This window comes from Micropterus salmoides, unplaced genomic scaffold, assembly GCF_014851395.1.
Source record: "Micropterus salmoides isolate LMB-PRFRI ecotype aquatic unplaced genomic scaffold, ASM1485139v1 Ms_hic_scaffold_1, whole genome shotgun sequence".
In the NCBI taxonomy this organism is placed as follows: Eukaryota; Metazoa; Chordata; class Actinopteri; order Centrarchiformes; family Centrarchidae; genus Micropterus; species Micropterus salmoides.
The window spans coordinates 63389872-63412689 of record NW_024040040.1 but is presented as its reverse complement, the minus strand read 5'-3'; the positions used below and the strand labels follow the sequence as shown (position 1 = coordinate 63412689).

Below are 22818 nucleotides of genomic sequence, written 5' to 3'. Positions count from 1 at the left end.
CGATACTGGTAAGCCACACCCCCGAAGGCGAACCTCAGGAACTTCCTGTGAGAAGGACGAATGGAGACGTGGAAATAACCAAACAATGGCTCACTACAGCCATGGAACTGTAAGGTACTTTCCAACTGAATAACACAAATGAGTATAATAACCAAAAGAGTGTCAGGTACTTTCCAACTGATTGTGTAGAAGTACCACATGTAGTGTATTGATGTAACAACCGTAATGTAATCAACTAAGAAATGAAAAGAATATGATTAACTACAAATGAAATGAAGAAGATCATGATTTTAATAGTATTGATTAAAATGTGTAAGTGTGTAAAGAATAAGAGAAGTGAAGGAACATGTTGAGAAATGTTGAGTTGACTGTGAAATACTGAGATGGGTGTAACGGTCTTATGACTATGAGTCATTGGAAGAGAAGGGTCAGCAAGGGGAAAGGAAATGGCCAAACAAGGACATCTCTGGCCCAACTGAATCTCTGGCCCAAAAGAATGATCAAGCTATGTGACAGTAGTCACGTAGACAGGAAAAGGGTGGTGGCTAATTGGGCAAAGAAAACTCAGCTACGGAGTAGGATATATACAGAGGAGTCAGAGAGAGATCGGGGTTATTCCTCGGCAGACCTCAGAGGCATTGGACTCGGAGCAAGACCATCACCGTACTGGACCAAGAGCCCAAGACAAGAGACGGGGATTTGAGCAGCAAACAACTAGAGAATACTTCAGAGATTTCTTCAGAGGACTTCAAGAGATCGCGCCACAGAGGGTAACCACAACATCCAAACCAACTGAAGAATCATTGGACTCTGAAGATTATCTCTCACTCAACTCCAACGAAGACTGAAGACTTTTGAAGACAATTTGAGGGCTTTGGACAAAGCCTCAGGTTTCCACCAGAGTCATCAGCCCAGCAGAGGAGGGAAAGAACTCCTTGGCCAGGACAACTCCTTCCCCTCTCTTTCTCTCCAAAAAGAAGACATCAAAATACTCAAGTTCAGCTATCATAATCAGGTTTTGAATTTTAGAAATTTTATCAGTTTACTTAGGTTTTAATCAGTTTTAAGTTGTATGCTTGCCCTTGCTTAAATTTGCTATAAAATATAATCACTGCATTTAAAGTACCAGTAGTAGACATTAAATTTATTTCTTCACTAAGGTAGTAATTCATTAGGTAAAGTGTGTTTAACATCTTTAAGGTTCTTATAGGTTGCTCTAGTCAACAAAATTAACTTATCCTTGAGGCCTATTTTCCTGGCCACTAAACACAAACCTAGCAACTATACCAAGAGCAGTTGTTAACGGGCGTGGCTGGGGTGGTATTTGGCTCTAGGGCTATTCAGTCAGGTAAGCTGGGTAGGTGTTCAGAAGAAGACAGTGAGAAGCTAGGCGAATCTCTTCAACACCAGCTTAAACAGTCTTCAGTTCGACCTAATAGGGTAATACCCATAGGCCTAGAGGATCGGACCCTTTATGACGGAGAGCTGGTCCAGTACCTCCTGTACAGCGGTAACTCGGGATTTATCACTTTCAACTGCTCACACTGTACTCAACAACTGGCTGACGAGCTGAATGGCTTTTACTGTAGGTTTGAAAAGTCACACTGTCTCACGCACATCAACACCAACTTCAAACAGTCACCTTCCCCCACTGTCATGCTTTCATCCCGCCTCTCTGGCCCCTCACCCACACTACTTCACTATGTGAAGTTCCCTCCTGCTTCAAACGCTCCACAATCATCCTGGTCCCCCAAAAAACTCCATCTATGGAATAAATGTCTACAGGCCTGTCACCCTGACATCTGTAGTCATGATGTCCTTCGAAAGACTGGTGCCCACTTGAAGGACATTACAGGACTCTTGTTGGACCCCCTGCAGTTTGCCTACAGGGCTAACAGGTCAGTAGATGATGCAGTTAACTTGGGACTGCATTACATCCTGGTATCAGACACTATCAGCACAGGCACCTCTCCAGGGGTGTGTGCTCTCCCCACTGCTCTTCTCCCTCTACACCATTAACTACACCTCAGGAGACCCATGTGTCAAACTTCAGAAGTTTGCTGACAACACAGCGGTCATTGGCCTCATCCGGGACAGTGATGAGTCAGCCTACAGACGGGAGGGGGACTCCTCTCTGCCCCCCACCACCATACTCAACAGCCCTTGGAATCTTTCAGGTTTCTGGGTTCCACCATATCCCAGCACCTAAAGTGGGAGCCCAACACTGACACCATCATCAAGAAGGCCCAGCAGAGGATGCGCCAGCTCAGGAAGCTCAACCTGCCTACGGAGCTGCTGATCCACTTCTACACAGCCATCATCCAGTCTGTCCTCTGCACCACCTCCATCACTGTCTGGTTTGGATCTGCCACCAAAAAGGACAGGGGCAGACTACAACGGAGAGTCAGGACTGCAGAAAAGATCATCGGTGCCAACCTGCCCCCCATTCAGGATTTATACATTTCCATAGTCAAGAAACGGGCAGGAAACATCACTGCAGATCCATCTCACCCCGGACACAAGCTGTTCCAACTTCTCCCCTCTGGTAGGCGCTACACCAAAACCAACAGACTCAGGAACAGTTTCTTCCCACAAGCCATCACTCAGATGAACAGCTGATTTCTGACTCATAGTGTCAGAACAATTCCTGTGCACCCAGCTTCCTCACGTTCATAATACTTGCACAAAATATGTACTTATTTATTCCAGCATCCTTTGCACTGTGCTCCATCGCACTGTGTACATGTGTATGTATGCATGTATGTGTACCTGCATATCAAACCCACTTCCGACATGTACATAAGTAATGATAATAACAAGTTTACTCCTGGATCCTTTGCACTCTGCTCACTGCACTATTTGTCAATGTGTCTATACTGTTTTTGTATCTGTTTATAGTGTGTATATCTGTGTTCTCTATACTGTAGCCTGTGTCTGATTTTATTATTCTGTTATTGTATTATTTTATGAGTAAGCAAATTGTGAGCAATGTACAATCCAAAGTCAAATTCCTCAGATGTGTACACATACCTGGGGAATAAAACTGGTTCTGATTCTGATTCTGATCATTTGCATCTTTTCATTGCATCTCTGTTTTTCCCATGTTAGATGCATGGAGAGATGCGAAGAAAGTGTCATTCCCCCCCCACCAGCTTTCTGACAGCTCTGATTGGATTGTTCTTGTTGCCAATCAGAGACAGAGTAGGGGGAGAGTAGGGGCAGGCCTTGACACAAAGCTGGTGGAAGTTGTCGCAAGGAAAACATGCAAGGAAAGAAGAAACGAGGAAATAGGTCCTTAGAGAAGCTGTGGCAGCTAATCATCAACTGTCAGTCAGTAGTAGAGACTTTATTATTCATTGAAGGCCTTACATACCCATACAGGTGCGCAGGATCTTTGAACTATCAAATTATAAAAATATGGATGCAAAATATAGTTCTTATTACTTAAAATAACAAAAATCCATTGGATACAAAGAATACATTCCCAATACTCAGTGTTTGTGATGATAACATGCAGCTCTTATTCAGTTTGTAATGACTAATTAACATCTACAAGAAGAAAACTTTCAGACATGAAAAGAATGTGTTGCATTGATGCCTGTAGAGTCTGGAGACTGTATTAAGAGATCTCACAGGTCAAATACAAAAGCTGACAAGGTGAACTTGAACTGAACAGAAAAGATGGTAACCTTCAGGCCTAGTCCCCACATAAGAAATACATGTTCAAAAAAGTGGTCACATCTATAAACACTAAGCCAGACCATACAATTGGATTTCTTATTCTAATGATCTCATACAAAGTACTGTAACTCAGAATGGTTTGGCCTCAGACAGTGTGATAATGACACATCAAAGTCATTGTTAATGTTTTGTGACGTTACAGAGCAAGGAAAGTCCCTCAACAACCTGGATTGATCTTATGTAAATCATGACACAAAAAGTTAGAATTTGTAAAGTCTAAGTACAGTGTATAATAAAGCGGACGAATAAAACCGCCATTATATTATATATATATTTAACACTTAAGAAACTCGTCCACATCATGTCATTTTCAGCAGCACTGTTCAGAGACATGAGGCGTTACACAGCCAATTTTTCCTGCTTGTAGCACATCAACTATGAGACAGTGTTTACCTGCTGCCTGATATATCACACCCACTGACAGGTGCCATGGTAACGAGATAATCGGTGTTATTCGCATCACCTGTAAGTGGTCATAACATTACGGCTGATAGGTGTATTTTTTAACTGTTTTTTTAAACCAAAGAAATTACCCTGACCCCTACAAACATTTGAGAAATTACTGATAAATACAAACTTTGTTCTGAATGATAAACACAAGCAGTTTGTTTAAAGCTGAAATCTAAAACTTCCTGCACACTGTCACCCTCTACAGCAGTGAGAGGAAACTGAAATGATGATCAAACTGCAGAGTTGTTGTGGAAGCTGGCTGCAACAATTTGAAATTGAAACACTTGCAAAGTGTGACAGAGCTCGGCTTCTGTTTGATTTCAGTGTTTAAATACAGACAGTACATGCTGTGAGATATGTCCTGTTCAATGTGTTTGTTTTGAACAGACTTTATTGGCTTTCATTACCAGGACAGGTGTGACGTGAAAGGGCAACCAGTATTTCTTAAAAACTATTTATTACATTAAAACTTTAAATAATATTTTACATACTGAGTTAAATACTGAGCGTATGTAATGTACCTGCACAGGTAAAAATATATGCTGCTGCTAATAAAAACTAAAAATGAAAACGTTCCTTGAAGGTAAATGTATCAACTTCCTCCACCTTCCCTCGTTCTACACTGGACTACTTCAGTGGCTTTTCTTTGTTCCGATCCAGGTGAGTCCCCTCTGGTTTGACTCCATCTGAAGAAAGTCACATACAGTTTTGGTTCAAGGCTGAGGCGTTGGTACAATCAGGACCAGACATCAACTGACGGGAAGGGAAAACAAGATCAGAGTTAAAGGCTTCATAAATGGAATTAGAGCAATTAGGTTTTATTTTAAAATGAATGTATAAGCCAACAAATTATAACCCAGAGTAAGTTTTGTCACTGTGGCCCAACAGCTTTCTCACCTCTATAGTCTCTATCTGTTCATTTGGTTCAGCGGTGGAGCTCAGAGTTTTCTTCTTCCTGAATTGAATCAAAAAACAAATAAATAAAAAGTTTAATTGATAACTCCAAAACTATGAAAGTAAATATTCATAGTAAATGTCAGTGATGGAACTGATTCATTCTTATAGTTTCACCTCAGACAAAACAGAAGTAGAGCAATTGGCATCACAACCACCAGAATCAACTTGATAATTCTTATCACTGATGATTTCTCTAGAAATGGAGATAGAAAGTTATTAGATAAACTGTGCTGGATCAGTTTGCCAGGTGATGCTCTTCTATTAATCAGCCAATTAGTGGCAAGGAGAAACGTACCTGCCACAAAAATCAGATGTAAGGTGGAGTTATGACGCCCTCTTCTGTTCTGGGCTTCACAGTAAAAATCCCACTGTGTTCAGCTCTGAAGTCAGTGATGGTGAAGTTCTGTCCTGATGCTTTTGGTGAGTCTTCATTCTCCTTGTACCAGGTATAATTAGCTGCTGGGTTAGCATCACTGCTACAGGTCAGAGTCAAACTGCCCTCCACTATCTCAGCAGAGGGACTCACTGACACAGAGGGAAGCTTTGGAGCATCTGGAGAAGAACATATATAGAAATAGAACAGTTATAACATAAAATAGCTAGTCATTATTTATCTGATCCATCTGCTCCACTTGATAAGCTGTGCTGCAGGTTCCCAACATGGTAAGAGAGAAAATGTGTGACTATGACATTGAGTGAAAATACAGACATTTACATGGTGAATTACTCCTAATCCATTAAAGCGGTAAGCACAGCAAAAAACACCAAACAACCAAAATCACAGCACGTCACAAAAAGCATGACGACAGAGCGCTGAAAGAATCATTGGTCCCTGTAGTCACCTCTCCTGTCTCTGCAAAATGCTGTTTAAAGTTTAGCCGAAGCAGACATGAGGTCTCAATAGTCCCAGTATTTGTCCTACTAGTTGTGTGTAGGTTTACTGTCAGTGTATTGGGAAGAAACCTACATACTACAAGATCGCTGACGTAATTTGCACTCTGCGCATGCGTTGGCGTCTGTAGCCACCTGTCAGAAGCTCCATCTTAAACCGGACTCTTATCCAGTTTTAATCCACACTTTTGTTACATTTTTTATATCCTTTTTATTTAACTTAACTTTTTAACTTAAGTTTTACGTGGGTTAAGGATTTTAGTTATCCGACATGGATTTTAAGTTAGATGACCGTAAAAACTCCATCAACGCTACTGACCACAACAAAGCTCTGGTGACTATGCTAGCTGAGATAACTCTGCCACATGAGGACTGCACACTCCTTAAGAAAGCGAACAAAAAGATTGCTGACCTTATGGAAGACATCCAACGACTTTCAAAGGAACTCAAAGAGAAAGATTCCCTGCTGACTGGCTTTATGGACGTGGCTTCAGTACAAGCCAAACAGATTGTTTCTCTTTGCGCAACCGCTAACATCCAGGACACCATGCTATGGGACCCCTCTACCCTTCCATGGCTTTCCTCTTGCTCGATTCCGAAGCATCAGTCAACCTGGGCTGAAGTGGTGGTCCGTGGCTGCAAGAGAGGCTCGGACGGGGCTCTCCTCCGCACATCAGCCTCTCCAACCGCTATGCAGCCCTGTCTGATGACGCTCCGGTCCATCCAGCGGATGCACCTGCGGCTTCGAGTCTCCCTGATACGTATCTCTTTCGACGGATAAGAATGTCTCTTTTTAAGACAGACGAACTTCACCCAAACAAACGGGGTTCAGAAAAGTTAGCTGCTCACACACAGCATGTAGTGCAGTCCACACATGACTTACGTGAATGACTAATCATTCATGCAACACACCTGGACACACCACCGCTCACTGAACAGAACTCTGCCTCACTGCCACAAACAACTGTCTCCACCTACTGGCATGTAAAGCCATCTGCTTCCAGCGCTGTTCCAAAGACTTCTATTCCTGTCATCATCACGCATAGACCAGTAAACCGAAACGTGCACATCCCACACAGAAATAATAGTAATCTCTAAATCTCTCTAAAAATTAGGACAACTGCACCAACTCCAGCACCCAGAACAAACTCATTTAAAATGGCTCTCTTCAATGTGAGATCACTTTCAGGTAAGACTTTTATCTTAAATGATTTTATCTTGTCTGCAAATCTAGATTTTATGTTTTTAACTGAATCCTGGTTGCAGATGAATGACTATAGCCAGCTAGCTGAACTGTGTCCGCCTCAATATGATTGTTTTAGTCAACCGAGGGTCAGTGGTCATGGTGGTGGGCTAGTGAGCCTGTATAGGAAAAATTTAAAATGTCATCAAGTACGCTGTGATGAATTTAACTCCTTTGAAGTTCTCACTCTTAAAGTTGGAGGGCTGCAACCTATCATATTTGTTATATTTTATCGCCCCCCAAAACCGCCTGGAAGAACCTTCCTGAATTTTTATCTACTCTGGTTTTAAATTATGACAGAATTGTTCTTTGTGGCGATTTTAATATTCATGGTGATGACCTCACAAATGTTATTGCAACTGACTTTTTAAATATGGCCACTTCTTTTAGCTTCAAACAACATGTCAAAGGTGTCACGGTAAGTGGTGTGGTGAAGCAGGTTGGAGGACCCAAACGCAGGACACAGAATGGAGCAGGTATAGTTCGAGGGTTTTAATTAAACAAAAGGTGAGCACACTTACAAACTGAGTGGCTGAAAGACTAAGTCCAAAACAAAGGTTGTCCAACAGAAAACCAAAACGAGCAGGGAAACATGGAGACGCAACAAGAAACACACACTGCAACTCAAGGTGACAACATACAATGATCCGACAAGGACAAGACAGAAACACCAGGTATATATACACAGGGACTAACGAGCAGGGCGGGAGCAACACAGGTACAGACATTAGACTAACGAGGCAGGCAGAGAGAGAGAGAGACAGTGAGCAGAGGGAAACAGAGAGACTGACATGCAGGCAGAGTGACAACCGGGGGAACAGACGGAACACAGGTCACTGAACACAAAACAGACCAGAGTGAACACTTAACATGAACTAAGGCACAGGACTGGGAACAAGGACAACGAACTGAAACACAGGACCAAAAGCTAAGATAAAAGACTACATAAACTACTAAGGACAAGGAATGAGAAAAACAGGCAAATAGATATATGAAACAATGGCTCAACTCAAACCCACAGGGAAAAACTACAACTCATAACAAAAGGGCAAACACATAACCGTGGTCATACACTGGACTTGGTTTTTACCCTAGGTGTCAGCATTTCCTCTGTGGAATTAGTGGACATGACCATATCTGACCACAGATGTATTGTTTTTAGCTGCATTCGCCTGTTACTCATGCCGCCTCACCAAGCTCCGTGTGTTCTCGCATCTTCAATGAACAAAGTGTTTCAAAGTTTTGCACATTCTTTCAGAGCCAAAGCCAACACCTGTCTGATTCCACACCAACAATCTGGTCGATCACTTCGATCATATCTGCTTGTCGTCACTAAATATTACTGCTCCTCTAAAGGTTAGGCCTACGTCTAAAGCTAGTAAGCAACCCTGGATAAATGACAGCATTCGCAGCCTAAAAAGGGAATGCAGGAAAGCAGAGCACAGATGGAAAAAATCCAGTCTCCAAGTCCATTACCTCAGTCTGAAGGATTTATTAATTAACTACAATAACATGGTTAAGGATGCGAGAACACACTTTTTTCTGAACTCATTACTACACATAAACACAATCCCAGGTTTCTGTTTAAGACTGTGGATCAGCTGGTAAACCCAACCCCTCCTTGTGCCTCAGCTGGAAGTAATGATGACTGTGAACTGTTTTTATCTTATTTTACCAATAAGGTGGTGTCAATCAGAGCCTCTATTACCCCCGCGGCCTCTTACTCAGAGGTTCCTCACCAGCAACAAGAGAGTTTTAACCAGTTTTATCCCATCGACTTGTCTGAGCTTTTAAAAACAGTATCACAAATGAGAGTGTCCTCCAGCCTACTTGATGTAATATACAAAGTTTTTACTGAAAGTAATGGATTCTGTTGGGCCCCATTTGATCTCTGTTTTTAACAGCTCCCTATCTACTGGTTGTGTCCCTGATTATTTTAAAACCGCTTGCGTGAACCCACTTTTAAAGAAACCTTGTTTAGATCCCTCTCTCCATGAAAATTTTAGTTTCTAAACTGCCTTTTATTGCAAAGATTCTAGAAAGAATTGTGTCCAAACAGCTGCTCACTGTGCTGGAAAATAAAAATTATTTGAAAAGTTTCAGTCTGGTTTTAGGAAGTACCACAGCACTGAGACTGCCCTGCTTAAAGTCACCAATGACCTTTTAATGTCTGCTGATGATGGCATGTGCTCAGTCCTGGTACTCCTGGACTCCTGGCGCTGCTTTTGACACCATTGATCACAACATCATGTTGGACAGACTGAGGCACTGGGTGGGGATCTCTGGTACTAGAATGGTTTTCATCCTACCTGTCAAATAGAAAGTTTTCCGTGTCTGTAAACAACTATGTCTCTTCGTTCTGTACAGTTAAATATGGTGTGCCTCAGGGGTCGGTCTTAGGACCCATTTTGTTTTCCTTGTATCTGCTTCCCCTTGGACATATTATCGATAAACATGGTATTTTTTTTCATATTTATGCTGATGACACACAAATATACTTGCCCGTCAGATCCACAGACCCTGGAATGCTGAGTTCACTTAACAACTGCCTTTGTGAAGTTAAAAAATGGATGTCAAATAATTTCCTCCAGCTGAACTCAGACAAAACAGAAATCCTGGACATTTGGTCCCAGCAGATAGCAAAACAAATACTGCCATCTGCTGGTTCCCTAGTAAATCACATTAAACCTGTTGCAAAGAACCTTGGTGTCTGATTTGATAGTAATTTAAATTTCAAGCAGCACACCACAAAGCTTGTTTAATCATGTTTTTATCAACTTAGAAATTTAGCAAAAATTTGATCTATGTTAACTTTTAAGGACACCAAGACCATTTTACACGCCTTCATCTCATCACACCTGGATTATTGCAACAGCCTTTTCACTTGTTTAACCCAAAAATCTACTGATCGACTCCAGACTGTCCAGAACTCAGCTGCCAGGCTTTTAACCAGAACAAAGAAATATGACCACATTACCACTATTTTAGCTTCATTACACTGGCTCCCAGTATGTTTTAGAATTGACTTTAAAATTTTATTGATCACTTTTAAAGCTCTTCGTGGCCTCGCCTTGTTATATTTCTGACCTTTTAGTCCCATACACACCAGCATGTACCTTGAGATCCTCGACAGAGGTCTGTTGTCTGTTCCAGAGTCTCGACTGAAAACTAAAGGGGACAGAGCGTTTGCTGTCAGGGCCCCGAGGCTCTGGAACAGCCTGCCCGAGGAAATCAGGTCGGCTGAGTCAGTGAACTCTTAAGTCCCTTCTTAAAACATAGGAGAGCCTTTCCCGATCTTATTTGACTTTATTTTATCCCTTTTATTTTATTCTATTTTACTTATTTTATATTTATCTTAAACGTGTATTTTAGTCTTTTCAATATTTTCCTGGTTTTAACTTGTATTGTTTCTGTATTATTGTTTTTTTGGGTATTATTGTCTATACACTTGTTAAAGCACTTTGTAACTTGTTTTTGAAAAGTGCTCTACAAATAAAGATTGTAAAAGATTACTATCAGGACATGTCGGTCCGAGGCCCTGATTGTGACCTCAGCACTTTCTATGTTACTCCGTGTTTTGGTTCGTGATCTACACGAACAGGCTGCTTTCACACCTAACCTGTTTAGTTTGGTTGAACAAACTCTGATGCGTTTTCCTGATTAGTACCAGCCTGTCCTCACCAGAAAAGAAAAATAAATAAGAAAAAGAAAAATGTTTTTTCCCTTGGCAACAACATTGTACCTTTCTCAGCCGACAGTGGACAGTGGAATAACAAAAACAAAAGCCGCCCCTGGATAACAAGTAAAATATTAAACTTTTTAAAGCAGTGTTGGGTGAGCCCTCGCATGTGTAGCGCATCAGGGAATGCCGTGGCCGTGCCGCAGATGCAGCAGCTCTGACTACAAGGTTCTGAATTGTCACGTGCCGATGGCACGCCACGAGCAGGACGTTCCATGAAAACTCACCATTTGTACAACTTTCAATCATCAATGGCTTTAGACTTGACAGCGAAACTTTAAAGTCAATCGGACTAATTCTCTAGGAGCAGTTTGTAAAAGTACGGAGCCTGTAAATCGCTAAAAATGACCATAAAATTCTAAATGACTGACTTCCTGTTAGGTTTAGGGCATCGCTCCAAGAGGCTTTATTGTATGTCTGGACATGCTACAGAAATTTCAGACACTTAGGTGAAGAGAGCTGCTCTGTAGGGGGCGCCAACGAGTCATTTTGCCACGCCCATAAAAAACGTAATTTTTCGCCTCACACTACTTTAAGGTACAAATGTTAAGTTAGATCTGAAAATATCTGAAATCCTCCTTTAAACACTGTGATATAGAAAATGTTAATGTTTCTCCCAACCTGAGCTGATCTGACACATTGTGTGTCCAAGTGATTTGCTGATGTTTTGTACTTACACTGGACATCTATGGATACAGATGTGGAGTTGATCTGGCCATACTCATTCTCAGACTTGCAGTGGTAGATCCCGCTGTCCTTAGAGCTGATAGAGATGAAATGATAAATGTCCTCTGGTCCCTGAATCAGTGTTTGGTTCTCCTTGTACCAGGTGTATTTAGCTGCTGGGTTAGCATCACTGCTGCAGGTCAGAGTCACTGAACTGCCCTCCACTATCTCAGCAGAGGGACTCACTGACACAGAGGGAAGCTTTGGAGCATCTGGGGACAAAAGAGAGACAACTTATATTTGTTTACAGGCCTGTTTTTAGGCATGGGGTGCCACGAGCTAGGAGGAGCAATACAAGTTATTATTTATTGATTCATTTGATTTATTATTCTGATGTCCCAGTTGTTACTTTGTTATCCGCCTGCTTTAGAAATCCTGCTTCATGAGTAAGGCTGTTGTCTCCTCTACAAAGCTAGCTAGCAGGCTTTAATAACCACTAATAGACCTGTACGTGAAACTTGGTCACAGGTGTCGTCTTCATGACCCTTTTCTATAAAGACACTTAGTGGCCTCCCACATGAATCACAAAAATTTACCCAAAAACTTCTCACATTTTGGGTAAAACGTAATTTCTTCAGTTTGTTGTTGGAACCTCACATTGTGGCAGGTGCATAGCAATTTACATGCTTTTATTTATAGGGGAGCTGCGTGCAATTTCCATGTGGTTGGCACAGCACCACTGACATTATATCTTTCAAACACAGTGTCAAAGCTTGGTGAGTTATGTGATTGACCTCCTGTGGTTTTCTACACACAACTGGTAATATTAGACACACACATTTCAAGATTTACTGTGAAATCATTTGAAGAGATGTATAGTGGCCACATCAGGATGAATCCTAAATCACAGCTCTTGAGCAATAATCTAAAGAATATAATATAATCATAATAAAATAAAAATATTTCTCTAAAGAATAACAATATTTTTCCCATTGTGTCAAGAGGATTATTACAGGGAATTGTTCATTCTTCTGTTTATATGTAATTAGCCATCTGACAGACAGATCTTATTAACACAGACCTGAAACCTAAATTCAACTCAAAAGAGGATGACTGATGATTGGATGTAACTGAGTCTTGCTCCAACTCCACCTGCTGTTTCTGTGTTCCTCCTGCTAATAATATATTCAGCCTCTTCTCCACAGCGCTGTGTCAGGATTGCTCTAATGCCACCAGTATGCTACATTTGGTGGTGGCAGATTTTACTTGGGTTTTAAGCTTTTGCCCAGTTTCAGGAAAGAAATCTCAAACACATTTTTATAAAATCCATTGTTGTAAAAATGATAACTACTAAATATTCATTTTCTAATGTTTTGTGCTTACAGTGGACATCTACAAATAGAGATGTAGAGTTGATCTGTCCATACTGATTCTCAGACTTGCAGTGGTAAATGCCTCTGTCCTCAGAGCTGATGGAGTTGAAATGATAAATGCCTTGTAGTTCTTGCAGTGGTGTTTGGTTCTCCTTGTACCAGGTGTATTTAGCTGCTGGGTTAGCATCACTGCTGCAGGTCAGAGTCACTGAACTGCCCTCCACTATCTCAGCAGAGGGACTCACTGACACAGAGGGAAGCTTTGGAGCATCTGGAGGAGAACATATATAGAAATAGAACAGTTATAACATAAAATAGCTAGTGTAGTGTACAAACAGTGTGGATTTGTGCACTTTATATCAAATAAATTTGGACTACTCCAAATTCTTTCTCTCTCCCTGGGAGAAAGAAAAGGAGGGGGTGAGATATCAACTCAACAGACGGCTGAAGAGACCCCAAAGGAAAAGGTGAAAGGTTCGCTTTCCCTATGCTGTTTCTGGGCAGTCTGATCGTAAAACTGGCCACCTCTGATGCTGCTGCCAGATAATGCGGTGTCTGACAAAGAAACGCTCACCAGAGATTAGCTTTCTCCTGAACAGCCTATCGGAACTCTTCTTAAGAGAGGGCAGGAAATCCTCAACTGCACACTAACCTACGGATATTCTCCTTTTCACAGCCAGATGCAAATTTGAGGAACTCCAGGACACAGGAGGAAGCCCTGAACGCCTTTGTTTAAACAAAAGAGTACTGTCTCCTCAAAACTCAAGGCATTACCTTGTTTAATTAAATAATCTTTTAGTTACTTGATTAGGTCTCTCCACTCCATTTGAGTAGTTATGTTAGCATGTTGGTGTTATTTGTTGTTGAAAAGAATCTAAACAAGTTAATTTTGCAGTGTTTAATTTTCAGCAAGGATCCGTGACCGTTATTCATTCTATGTTGTATTCAATGCTTTGTTCACAACACTTTGTGACACTTCCTTTAGATTCATTTTCCAGCTCGAATTTAATAATAAAATAACTAAAATGACTAAATTCCCCAGCTCCTGAGCAGAAGGTTGTTTTAGGGTGAATCAAAGCTATCCTCGTGTAACCGAGCTCCCCCAAGTGGACAAAATGAGTATTACAGGCCACCGTCTGAAATGCCGTTGAATGTATAAATGTCACTCTGTATTTATCTTGTCCATAATCTAATGCCATTCGTGTATCTTGCTTATATTCTCTAAGAACGTGTAGCCAATATATCCAGAAAGCTAGTTAAGTTCCTCTCATCTGTGATTCTGAAAGGCTAACCTTAAGGTCTAACTACTGACAACTGTTTTCCTTTCTATCAAGTGCTTAAAACTAAGAACAGCATACCCATTTGACAATTAAGGTTTGATTGTGGGAAGATATTTGATTACAATACGCGCAAATAGATTTTTGATTAACTTTAAGTAACAAAGGACACCTGAAAGAACAGCCTAATTGCCAGACCGAGGACGGTCAACCCTTGAGGGTTTTCTTCATCCGAGACACGGAGAACCCCGGAGAATTCCCTAGCAGAAAGCCAGGAAGCAGCTAGTGTGGGACCCGCGCAACAGGCCAAGGCAGGCCGCTGACCCACAGTAAGGCAAAACAAGGCATTCTGGGATTCTGTGAGTTGTTAATAGATTATCTTTAATTGTGTATTTTAACCGCATTTTTATATTCACCTTAATTAGTTAATAATTTCACTGTAAGTTGTTGTTCAAAGGAATTGTGTGTGTATTGCCAATCTCCAAGTCCCTGCCACGAGAATTTACCCCTTCGATATGAGACTGACTGACTGATTTAAGATAATTGAGCAATTATTAACTAACTGATCACTAGTAAATGATTGTATAATTATTAGAACACTGCCCAGAGTCTCTGGACCTCTGGGTGGTGTTCTAATAATCTCAAGTGGTGCTCTGCGAAACGAGAGCTTTATGAATGAATATTCTCTGAATATTAAAATTCATAATTTTGTATTAATTCTCATAAATTTATTAAAACAAAGTAGACATGCAACACTAGCCATTATTTATCTGATCCCTCTGCTCCACTTGATAAGCTGTGCTGCAGGTTCCCAACATGGTAAGAGAGAAAATGTGTAGTGACTATGACATTGAGTGAAAATACATAACATGTTGACAATGGGCAAGACAGTCATTTACATGGTGAATTAATCCTAATCTATTAAAGATGTGAGCGCAGCAAAAAAAAAAAGCATGTCTATGTTTCACATGACAATATCTAAACCAAAAACACAGCACGACACAAAAAGCATAACGACAGTGTGTTGAAAGAATCATTGGTCCCTGCAGTCACCTCTCCTGTCTGTGCAAAATGCTGTTTAAAGTTTAGCTGAAGCTAACGTGAGGTCCTCACCAGAAAAGAAAAATATACTGTATATTGTTTGAATCATATGTAAATTTTTTGTTCATGCGGGGGCAGCTTCATAAAAGGTCACTTCCTGTTGCCAGCAGGTGGCGCTATGACTTTGAGTGAATATTGGCATGTGGATGTGTTCAGGGTGGGACTCTTATAATGTATTCTAAATTTGGTGCAGATGTGAGCATGTAGACTGAAGTGACAATAAATTCCTGTTTTCTGGCGAATCATCAATTTTGGACGCTACGCCACGGGAACGCCGTTCCACAAATACTCACCGTTCGCACAACTAATCGTCAGTGGGTTTAGACTGCACAGCACAAATCTGAAGTCGGTCATGCGCGAAACCCATAAAATACGGAATTGTTTGACGCGTGTGAATTATGTGCAAAGTTTGGTGAGTTGTTTAGTTGTATGTTTAGGCCCCCAAAATTGAAGTTACTTTGCAGAAAAAAAAAATAATTCCCTTCATTTTCAATAGGGACCTTGCACGGTTCGTGCTCGGGCCCTAAATATTCATTTTCTAATGTTTTGTGCTTACAGTGGACATCTACAAATAGAGATGTAGAGCTGATCTGTCCATACTGATTCTCAGACTTGCAGTGGTAAATGCCTCTGTCCTCAGAGCTGATGGAGTTGAAATGATAAATGCCTTGTAGTTCTTGCAGTGGTGTTTGGTTCTCCTTGTACCAGGTGTATTTAGCTGCTGGGTTAGCATCACTGCTGCAGGTCAGAGTCACTGAACTGCCCTCCACTATCTCAGCAGAGGGACTCACTGACACAGAGGGAAGCTTTGGAGCATCTGGGGAAGAACATATATAGAAATAGAACAGTTATAACATAAAATAGCTAGTCATTATTTACCTGATCCCTCTGCTCCACTTGATAAGCTGTGCTGCAGGTTCCCAACATGCTAAGAGAGAAAATGTGTAGTGACTATGACACTGAGTGAAAATACAGTTAACATGTTGACAATGGGAGAGACAGACATTTACATGGTGAATTACTTCTAAACCATTAAATCTGTAAGTGCAGCAAAAAAAGAAAAAATAAGAAAAGCACGTCTATATTTCACATGACACACATCTAAACCAAAAACACAGCACGTCACAAAAAGACAGAGTGTTGAAAGAATCATTGGTCCCTGCAGTCACCTCTCATGTCGGTCCAAGGCCCTGATTGTGACCTCAGCACTTTCTATGTTACTCAGTGTTTTGGTTCGTGATCTACACGAACAGGGTGCTTTCACACCTAACCTGTTTAGTTTGGTTGAACAAACTCTGATGTGTTTTCCTGATTAGTACCAGCCTGTCCTCACCAGAAAAGAAAAATAAACTGTATATTGTTTGAATCATATGTACATTTTTTGAGACCAATAGTGACCGTATGCAGGTAGCAAAGGAGGAACAGGAGACCAGCATTCAAGTCCCATGTGAAACTAAGTCAATGTTGAGATATTTATAGTTTTATGTTACATGGCATTACTGACATAGGTGGTTTCACCAATGAGCAAAGGTGAGAAATTGACCAGGGCCTCAGCCACCAGGGGGCCTCGCGATTTCTCTCTCCTTTTTATCCTCCTGTTGTGATTTTCTCACGTAAGGAGACGGTACGGATCATGTTATGTAGGTCTATATAGTCGACGATTACGCCAGTGACGTAAGCCAGTTGCGTCATTTATGCATAAATAGCGGAGCTGTCCCCGACACATCGGAGTTTCTTTTAGTTACGGCGGTTGCCTGTAAACAGTCAAAGACGATGTAAGTCGGACTCTATATCAGTACAGAGTCTGTTGTTACGGCGAATTAACCTCTGCTCAAGTCCGTTGTGGTTGGTAGAGGTGTGCTGAATGTTGAGTGTGTATGCCTTTTGTTTTCTGATCTGTGTGTTTGCAGGGCTAGCTAACTTTCTCATGTGCTTGAATGCTCCTAGCTGAAGTGAGCAACCTGCCACACATGGGGTGTCATTTAAACTGGGTATGCTGGTGAGCATTTGTTAAAATGTTCAGAAGAATAGCTTGCAACAAGAAATGTTAAAAACCAATGAAAATGCTTTGACAAAGGTTTATTTGTAAGAAAACATGCAAAGAAATGTAAAGATAGATAAGATGCTTGCCTTTGGTGTGGGAGAACCGGGTTCGATTCCCATTGTGAGCCATTCACCATTGTGTCCCTGTGCAAGACACTTAAACCCTAGTTGCTCCAGAGGCATGCGACCTCTGACATGTATAGCAATTGTAAGTCGCTTTGGATAAAAGCGTCAGCTAAATGAATAAATGTAAATATAGAAGAAACAACATTGCATTGCGACCTAAGTAGTTTTGTTGCCTAAAACTAAACAAATTGCGACCGTTTCACAATGTAACGTTGTTAAGGTCTAGTAAGCCTGTCGCTGGACTGTTACTTTCCAATGGTTATATCTATACGTTTGGGAGGCATTGTCAAATGACCTATTTTGTTGTTTAGGTATGAGGACGTGTTGGTTCATTCGGGCTGATGTGAAATCGAACTCTGGTGCAGGCCATACAACTGAACCGGACCAGGAGCAGTACGCAGCAATGTATACTTTTTTCCCTTGTCTGGACCAAATGAACCAAACTGCAGGTGTGAAAGGACTCTTAGAAAATAATTCAAAACGTTTATGTTCGTATACAGCAGCAGCTTGCGTCTTAAAAAGAATTTTGTTGATGTCACAGATTTCGCATGCAACTATTTTCATTATTTGTTTGCTTTATGGGGTGCCAGTCAGGGATGCCCTGACAAATAGTCGTCACACAGAAACACAAGCAAGAGTATGCCCATTACAAAGATGTACATGTATATTAACAAAAATCTCTGTCCACATAGACCCTTAGAATACAATTATTAGTAGAAAAAAATAAGCATCAACAACCAGGTTTTCCAGTGATTAGAAATTATATTATTCACCAAAAAGAGACATAACATTCATAATAATGTGCATTCACAGATTTCCTCAAATTCAGTCTTACACAAAGAAAATACTCAGTTTGATTTAAACACAGTTCAGTCCATCAAAGATATAAAGCCAAGGTAGTAAATGTTCAGTTCCTAAAAAAAAAATACAAAACAAAAAATAGGAACTAATAAGCCACAGTCTTCACAGAGGAAAACTCAAGTACTCACGGTGTGGAGCTTGGGTACCTTGTTTTAGCACTTAGAACGGCGCACATACACAGACACACACACACACAGCCAGTCAGTCAGTCGGACAGTATGGTTGATCACAATAGGAGACTAACGTCCTTGTGATCACGCAGAGACTCCTCGAAATAAGCATCAACAACGCAACTAGCTACGCCGACTTTATGCATCACTGTGTGCGGTCTACAACGACACGATGCAACTCTGTCCGTAGACACTGATTATCCGCTATCAGCCACAGCCGCCAGATGCAATTACACACACACACACTGGTAGGAAAGCGCTATTTTCATGCGTCATTACAATGCGTCTCCACCGCCCGAAATGGCCGACAGGGGATCAATTAAAATGAAGGGCAGATTCACTTTTCCATGCCCTCACTATGACGGATCGTTACATCCCCTTCCCCCTGTAAAAAGCCTGAATAGGAGAACATTCTCATCTCTACTCAAGTTTACTTTCTGTGTCAGGGAATCCCTGAAAATCCTCTTCTTTAGAGTCCTCTTCAAATATTTTCAAGAGGCGTTCCTGTGTTTGCTTCTCACATTCTTTAGGTTTTGGGTAACATGGTTTCAGTTGAGGTTTATCAAGGTTTATCACTCTGAGATCCTCTCCAGTATCTTCGCGGACGATCTCATAGTTCAGTGAGTTTATCCTCCGCACCACTCAGTAAGGTCCTTTCCAACGAGGGGCAAGTTTGGCAGAAAATGATTTGTCCTTTTTGGAATATGGGTGAGCCTTTAACCAGTCATAATTGCGTTTTTGACGTGTCTTTGCTTTCTGTAGGGAGTTTGTTACAAACTGTTGTAGCTCGGATATCTGGTCCATTTTATCGTAGGCAGGTTCATCCGGGGTACAGAACTTTAGTTCCACCTCACTGTCTAATGTTCCCTTAAGCATCCGGCTAACATAGAGCTCTGTGGGGGTAACTCCTGTGGACTCATGGATGGCGGTGTTTAGAGCGAACCGAAACTCTGGAAGGTACCAATCCCACATCTTGTGTTTATCTTCCACGTAAGAAGCAAGCATGGCTTTCAGGTTCCGGTTCACTCTTTCCGTGAGGTTAGACTAGAGATGGTAAGGTGCGGTTTTCTTTGGTTTCAGGTTCCACTTTTTGCACGTATCTTCAAATATAGACGAGATGAACTGGGGACCTTGATCCGAAAGGATGTACTCGGGCACTCCCCAACGGGTGAGTATTTCTTTGTTAAAGAGAACCTATAATACAGTATTTCCAGGCCTGTATTGTAGTTCTGTGACTCCTGTATGGTGGCTTTGCACGATTCAAAGTTCAAAAAAGTAATTTCTATCTTATACTGGCTCTTCATGCAGGAATGACATCATACTGAGCCATTAGTAGAAAAAACGTTCAAAACAGAGCATTCGGAACAGGGGGATATCTGAGGTTTTGGCTCACAGGGATTTCTTTTTAATACTTTTACCTCATCATTTGAAACTTTGGTCATGTTTAATATAAACATCTGATATTGTAACATTATAGAAATGCTAGAAAATATGAAAAAGCATAATATGTCCCCTTTAAGCACCTGGGAAACAGCTCCACCCACTGTGAATAGTAGTCCACAAAAACATGTTTAATGTCATGTGACTTACATAACGTTGTTAAGGTCTGGTAAGCCTGTCGCTGGCCTGTTACTTTCCAATGGTTATTGTTACGTTACAGGAGCACGGGCAACAGGGGCATCGCCATGTTTCAGAGGCGTGAAGGAGGAAGGCACGTCCCTCTTAGTGAACACCGTCCTATGAGTTAAAGCAAACTCGTCGGCCAACGAGGCAGCCTGCTGTAGAGTGGTAGCCATCTGCTCATTTAAATAAACAACAGTGCGTTCCGGTATTCAGTTTTTAAATTCCTCCAGAAGTATAAGCTCACGAACAGACACAAAATCCTTCACTTTACAGGCAGCACACCATCGGTCAAACAAGATCCCCTTCTCCCTCGCCAGATCTGCAAACGTCTGGCCCGAGGTTTTTTTTAGATTTCGAAAACGCTGCCTGTAAGCTTCCAGCACTAGTTCATGCACCTGTAGTATAGCCCCTTTAACCTTTTCATAGACCAAACTATCCTCCACAGAGAGGGAAGAGCAGGCCTCCTGTGCCCTACCAGACAACTTGCACTGTAAAAGTATGGCCCACACATCAGGTGGCCAATGCAGAACGGTAGCGATACGCTCAAATGCTCCAAAATAAGACTCAACCTCAGCCTCCCAGAACAAAAAGAAATGTGTTTACTCACATCAAACAAGGGAGTAGAGTGTTCATTCATGCCAACAGGAGAAGAGCCAACGCTGACCTGACCCTTATCCAGCTCCAGCTGGCACATCCTAATAGCCGTGTCAGCATCTATCCTCTTCAACTCCAGCTCTCTCCGAAGCTCACGCTCCTCCTTCTCCCTCTCCCTCTCTAACTGAAGTCGGGCCAACCTGACTTTTAACCCTGCATCCACTCCAGCACTTGGAGAGAGAGACTCCCCAGAGAACGGATCAAACTTTGGCATCATAAACACTTTCCCACTCCTGGCTTCACTACATCAGGAGTAACAGAAAAAGTGGAACCAGACGGCTCGGCCGCACCCCGTACATCTCGATCCGCTGCGCCAATTTCACTTTCCAGACCCAAAGCACCATCAGCAGAAGCCCCACCTGAGGTCGGCATCATGAGTAAACCCCTGCTGACTAAACCGTCCACAACCACAAGGATGTGTATGAGGACGTGTTGGTTCAGTTGGGCTGATGTGAAAGCTGTCATTCAAACTCTGGTGCAGGCCATACAACTGAACCAGAACCAGGAGCAGTAGACAGAAATGTATAGTTTTTTCCCTTGTCTGGACCAAATGAACCAAACTGCAGGTGTGAAAGTACACCCTGGACAGATCGCCAGTCCATCGCAGGGCCACATATAGACGAACAACCACTCATGCTCACACTCACACCTAAGGACAATTAAGGGTCACCAATCAACCTAGTAGGTCGCATGTCTTTGGACGGTGGGAGGAGAGAACCCACACAGACACGGGGAGAACATACAAACTCCCACGACCTTCTTGCTGTGAGGCAACAGTGCTAACCACTGCACCACCGTGCCGCCCGTGTGATAGTACCCTTAGAAGATAATTTAAAACGTTTATGTTCGTATACAGCAGCAGCTTGCGTCTTAAAAAGAATTTTGTTGTTGTCACAGATTTGTTTCTCCCCATTTAGACAGAAAAAAGGTTAGCTCGCAGCAAAGCCGATGTTTAAATCCATTATTTTTTCAGGTTGTGCTACTCTGCCCTGCTCTTCTTCTTTACTGGAAGTTGCAATCTGTGGAAATACCGTATTGAAACAGCGTTTTGTCCCTTGGCAACAACATTTTACCTTTCTCAGCCAACTTTGGACTTTGGTGGAATAACAAAAGTAAAAGCCGCCCCAGGATAATAAGTAAAATATTAAAGCTGCAAGCAGTGACTACAAGGTTTTGAATTGTCACGAGCCTATGGCATGCCATGAGCATGATGTTCCACAAAAACTCACCATTTGTGCACCAATGGCTTTAGACTTGACAGCAAAACTTTAAAGTCAATCGAATTAATTCTCTAGGAGCAGTTTGTAAAAGTATGGAGCCTGTAAATCACCAAAAATTCGACCATAAAATTCAAAATGACTGACTTCCTGTTAGGTTTAGGGCATTGCTCCAAGAGGCTTTTTGTATGTCTGGACATGCTACAGAAATTTCGTACACTTAGGTGAAGAGAGCTGCTCTGTAGCCAATGAGTCATTTTGCCACGCTCATGAAATACATAATTTTTTCAACTCAAACTATTTTAAGGTACAAATGTTAAGTTAGATCTGAAAATATCTGAAATCATCCTTTAAACACTGTGATGTAGAAAATGTTAATGTTTCTACCAGCCTCTACCTGTAATTAAACACATTGTAGGTCAAATTGATTTGCTGATGTTTTGTACTTACACTGGACATCTATGGATACAGATGTTGAGCTGATCTGTCCATACTGATTCTCAGACTTGCAGTGGTAAATGCCACTGTCCTCAGAGCTGATGGAGTTGAAATGATAAATGCCTTGTAGTTCTTGCAGTGGTGTTTGGTTCTCCTTGTACCAGGTGTATTTAGCTGCTGGGTTAGCATCACTGCTGCAGGTCAGAGTCACTGAACTGCCCTCCACTATCTCAGCAGAGGGACTCACT

The 22818-nt window shown here is 41.7% G+C and overlaps 1 protein-coding gene and 1 long non-coding RNA gene across 2 annotated transcripts in view; both read right to left on the bottom strand.

Moving 5' to 3' along the window:
* The window catches only part of LOC119898138 (B-cell receptor CD22-like), a 509835-nt gene that overhangs the window by 392909 nt on the left and 94108 nt on the right, over nt 1-22818 (bottom strand). The gene's annotated exons all lie outside the window — the stretch shown is intronic.
* On the bottom strand, nt 3326-5335 carry LOC119899382. The gene is made up of 2 exons (XR_005443827.1): nt 5089-5335; nt 3326-4944 (listed from the first exon to the last, which is right to left on the bottom strand). It is a non-coding gene; the product is annotated as an uncharacterized LOC119899382 (long non-coding RNA).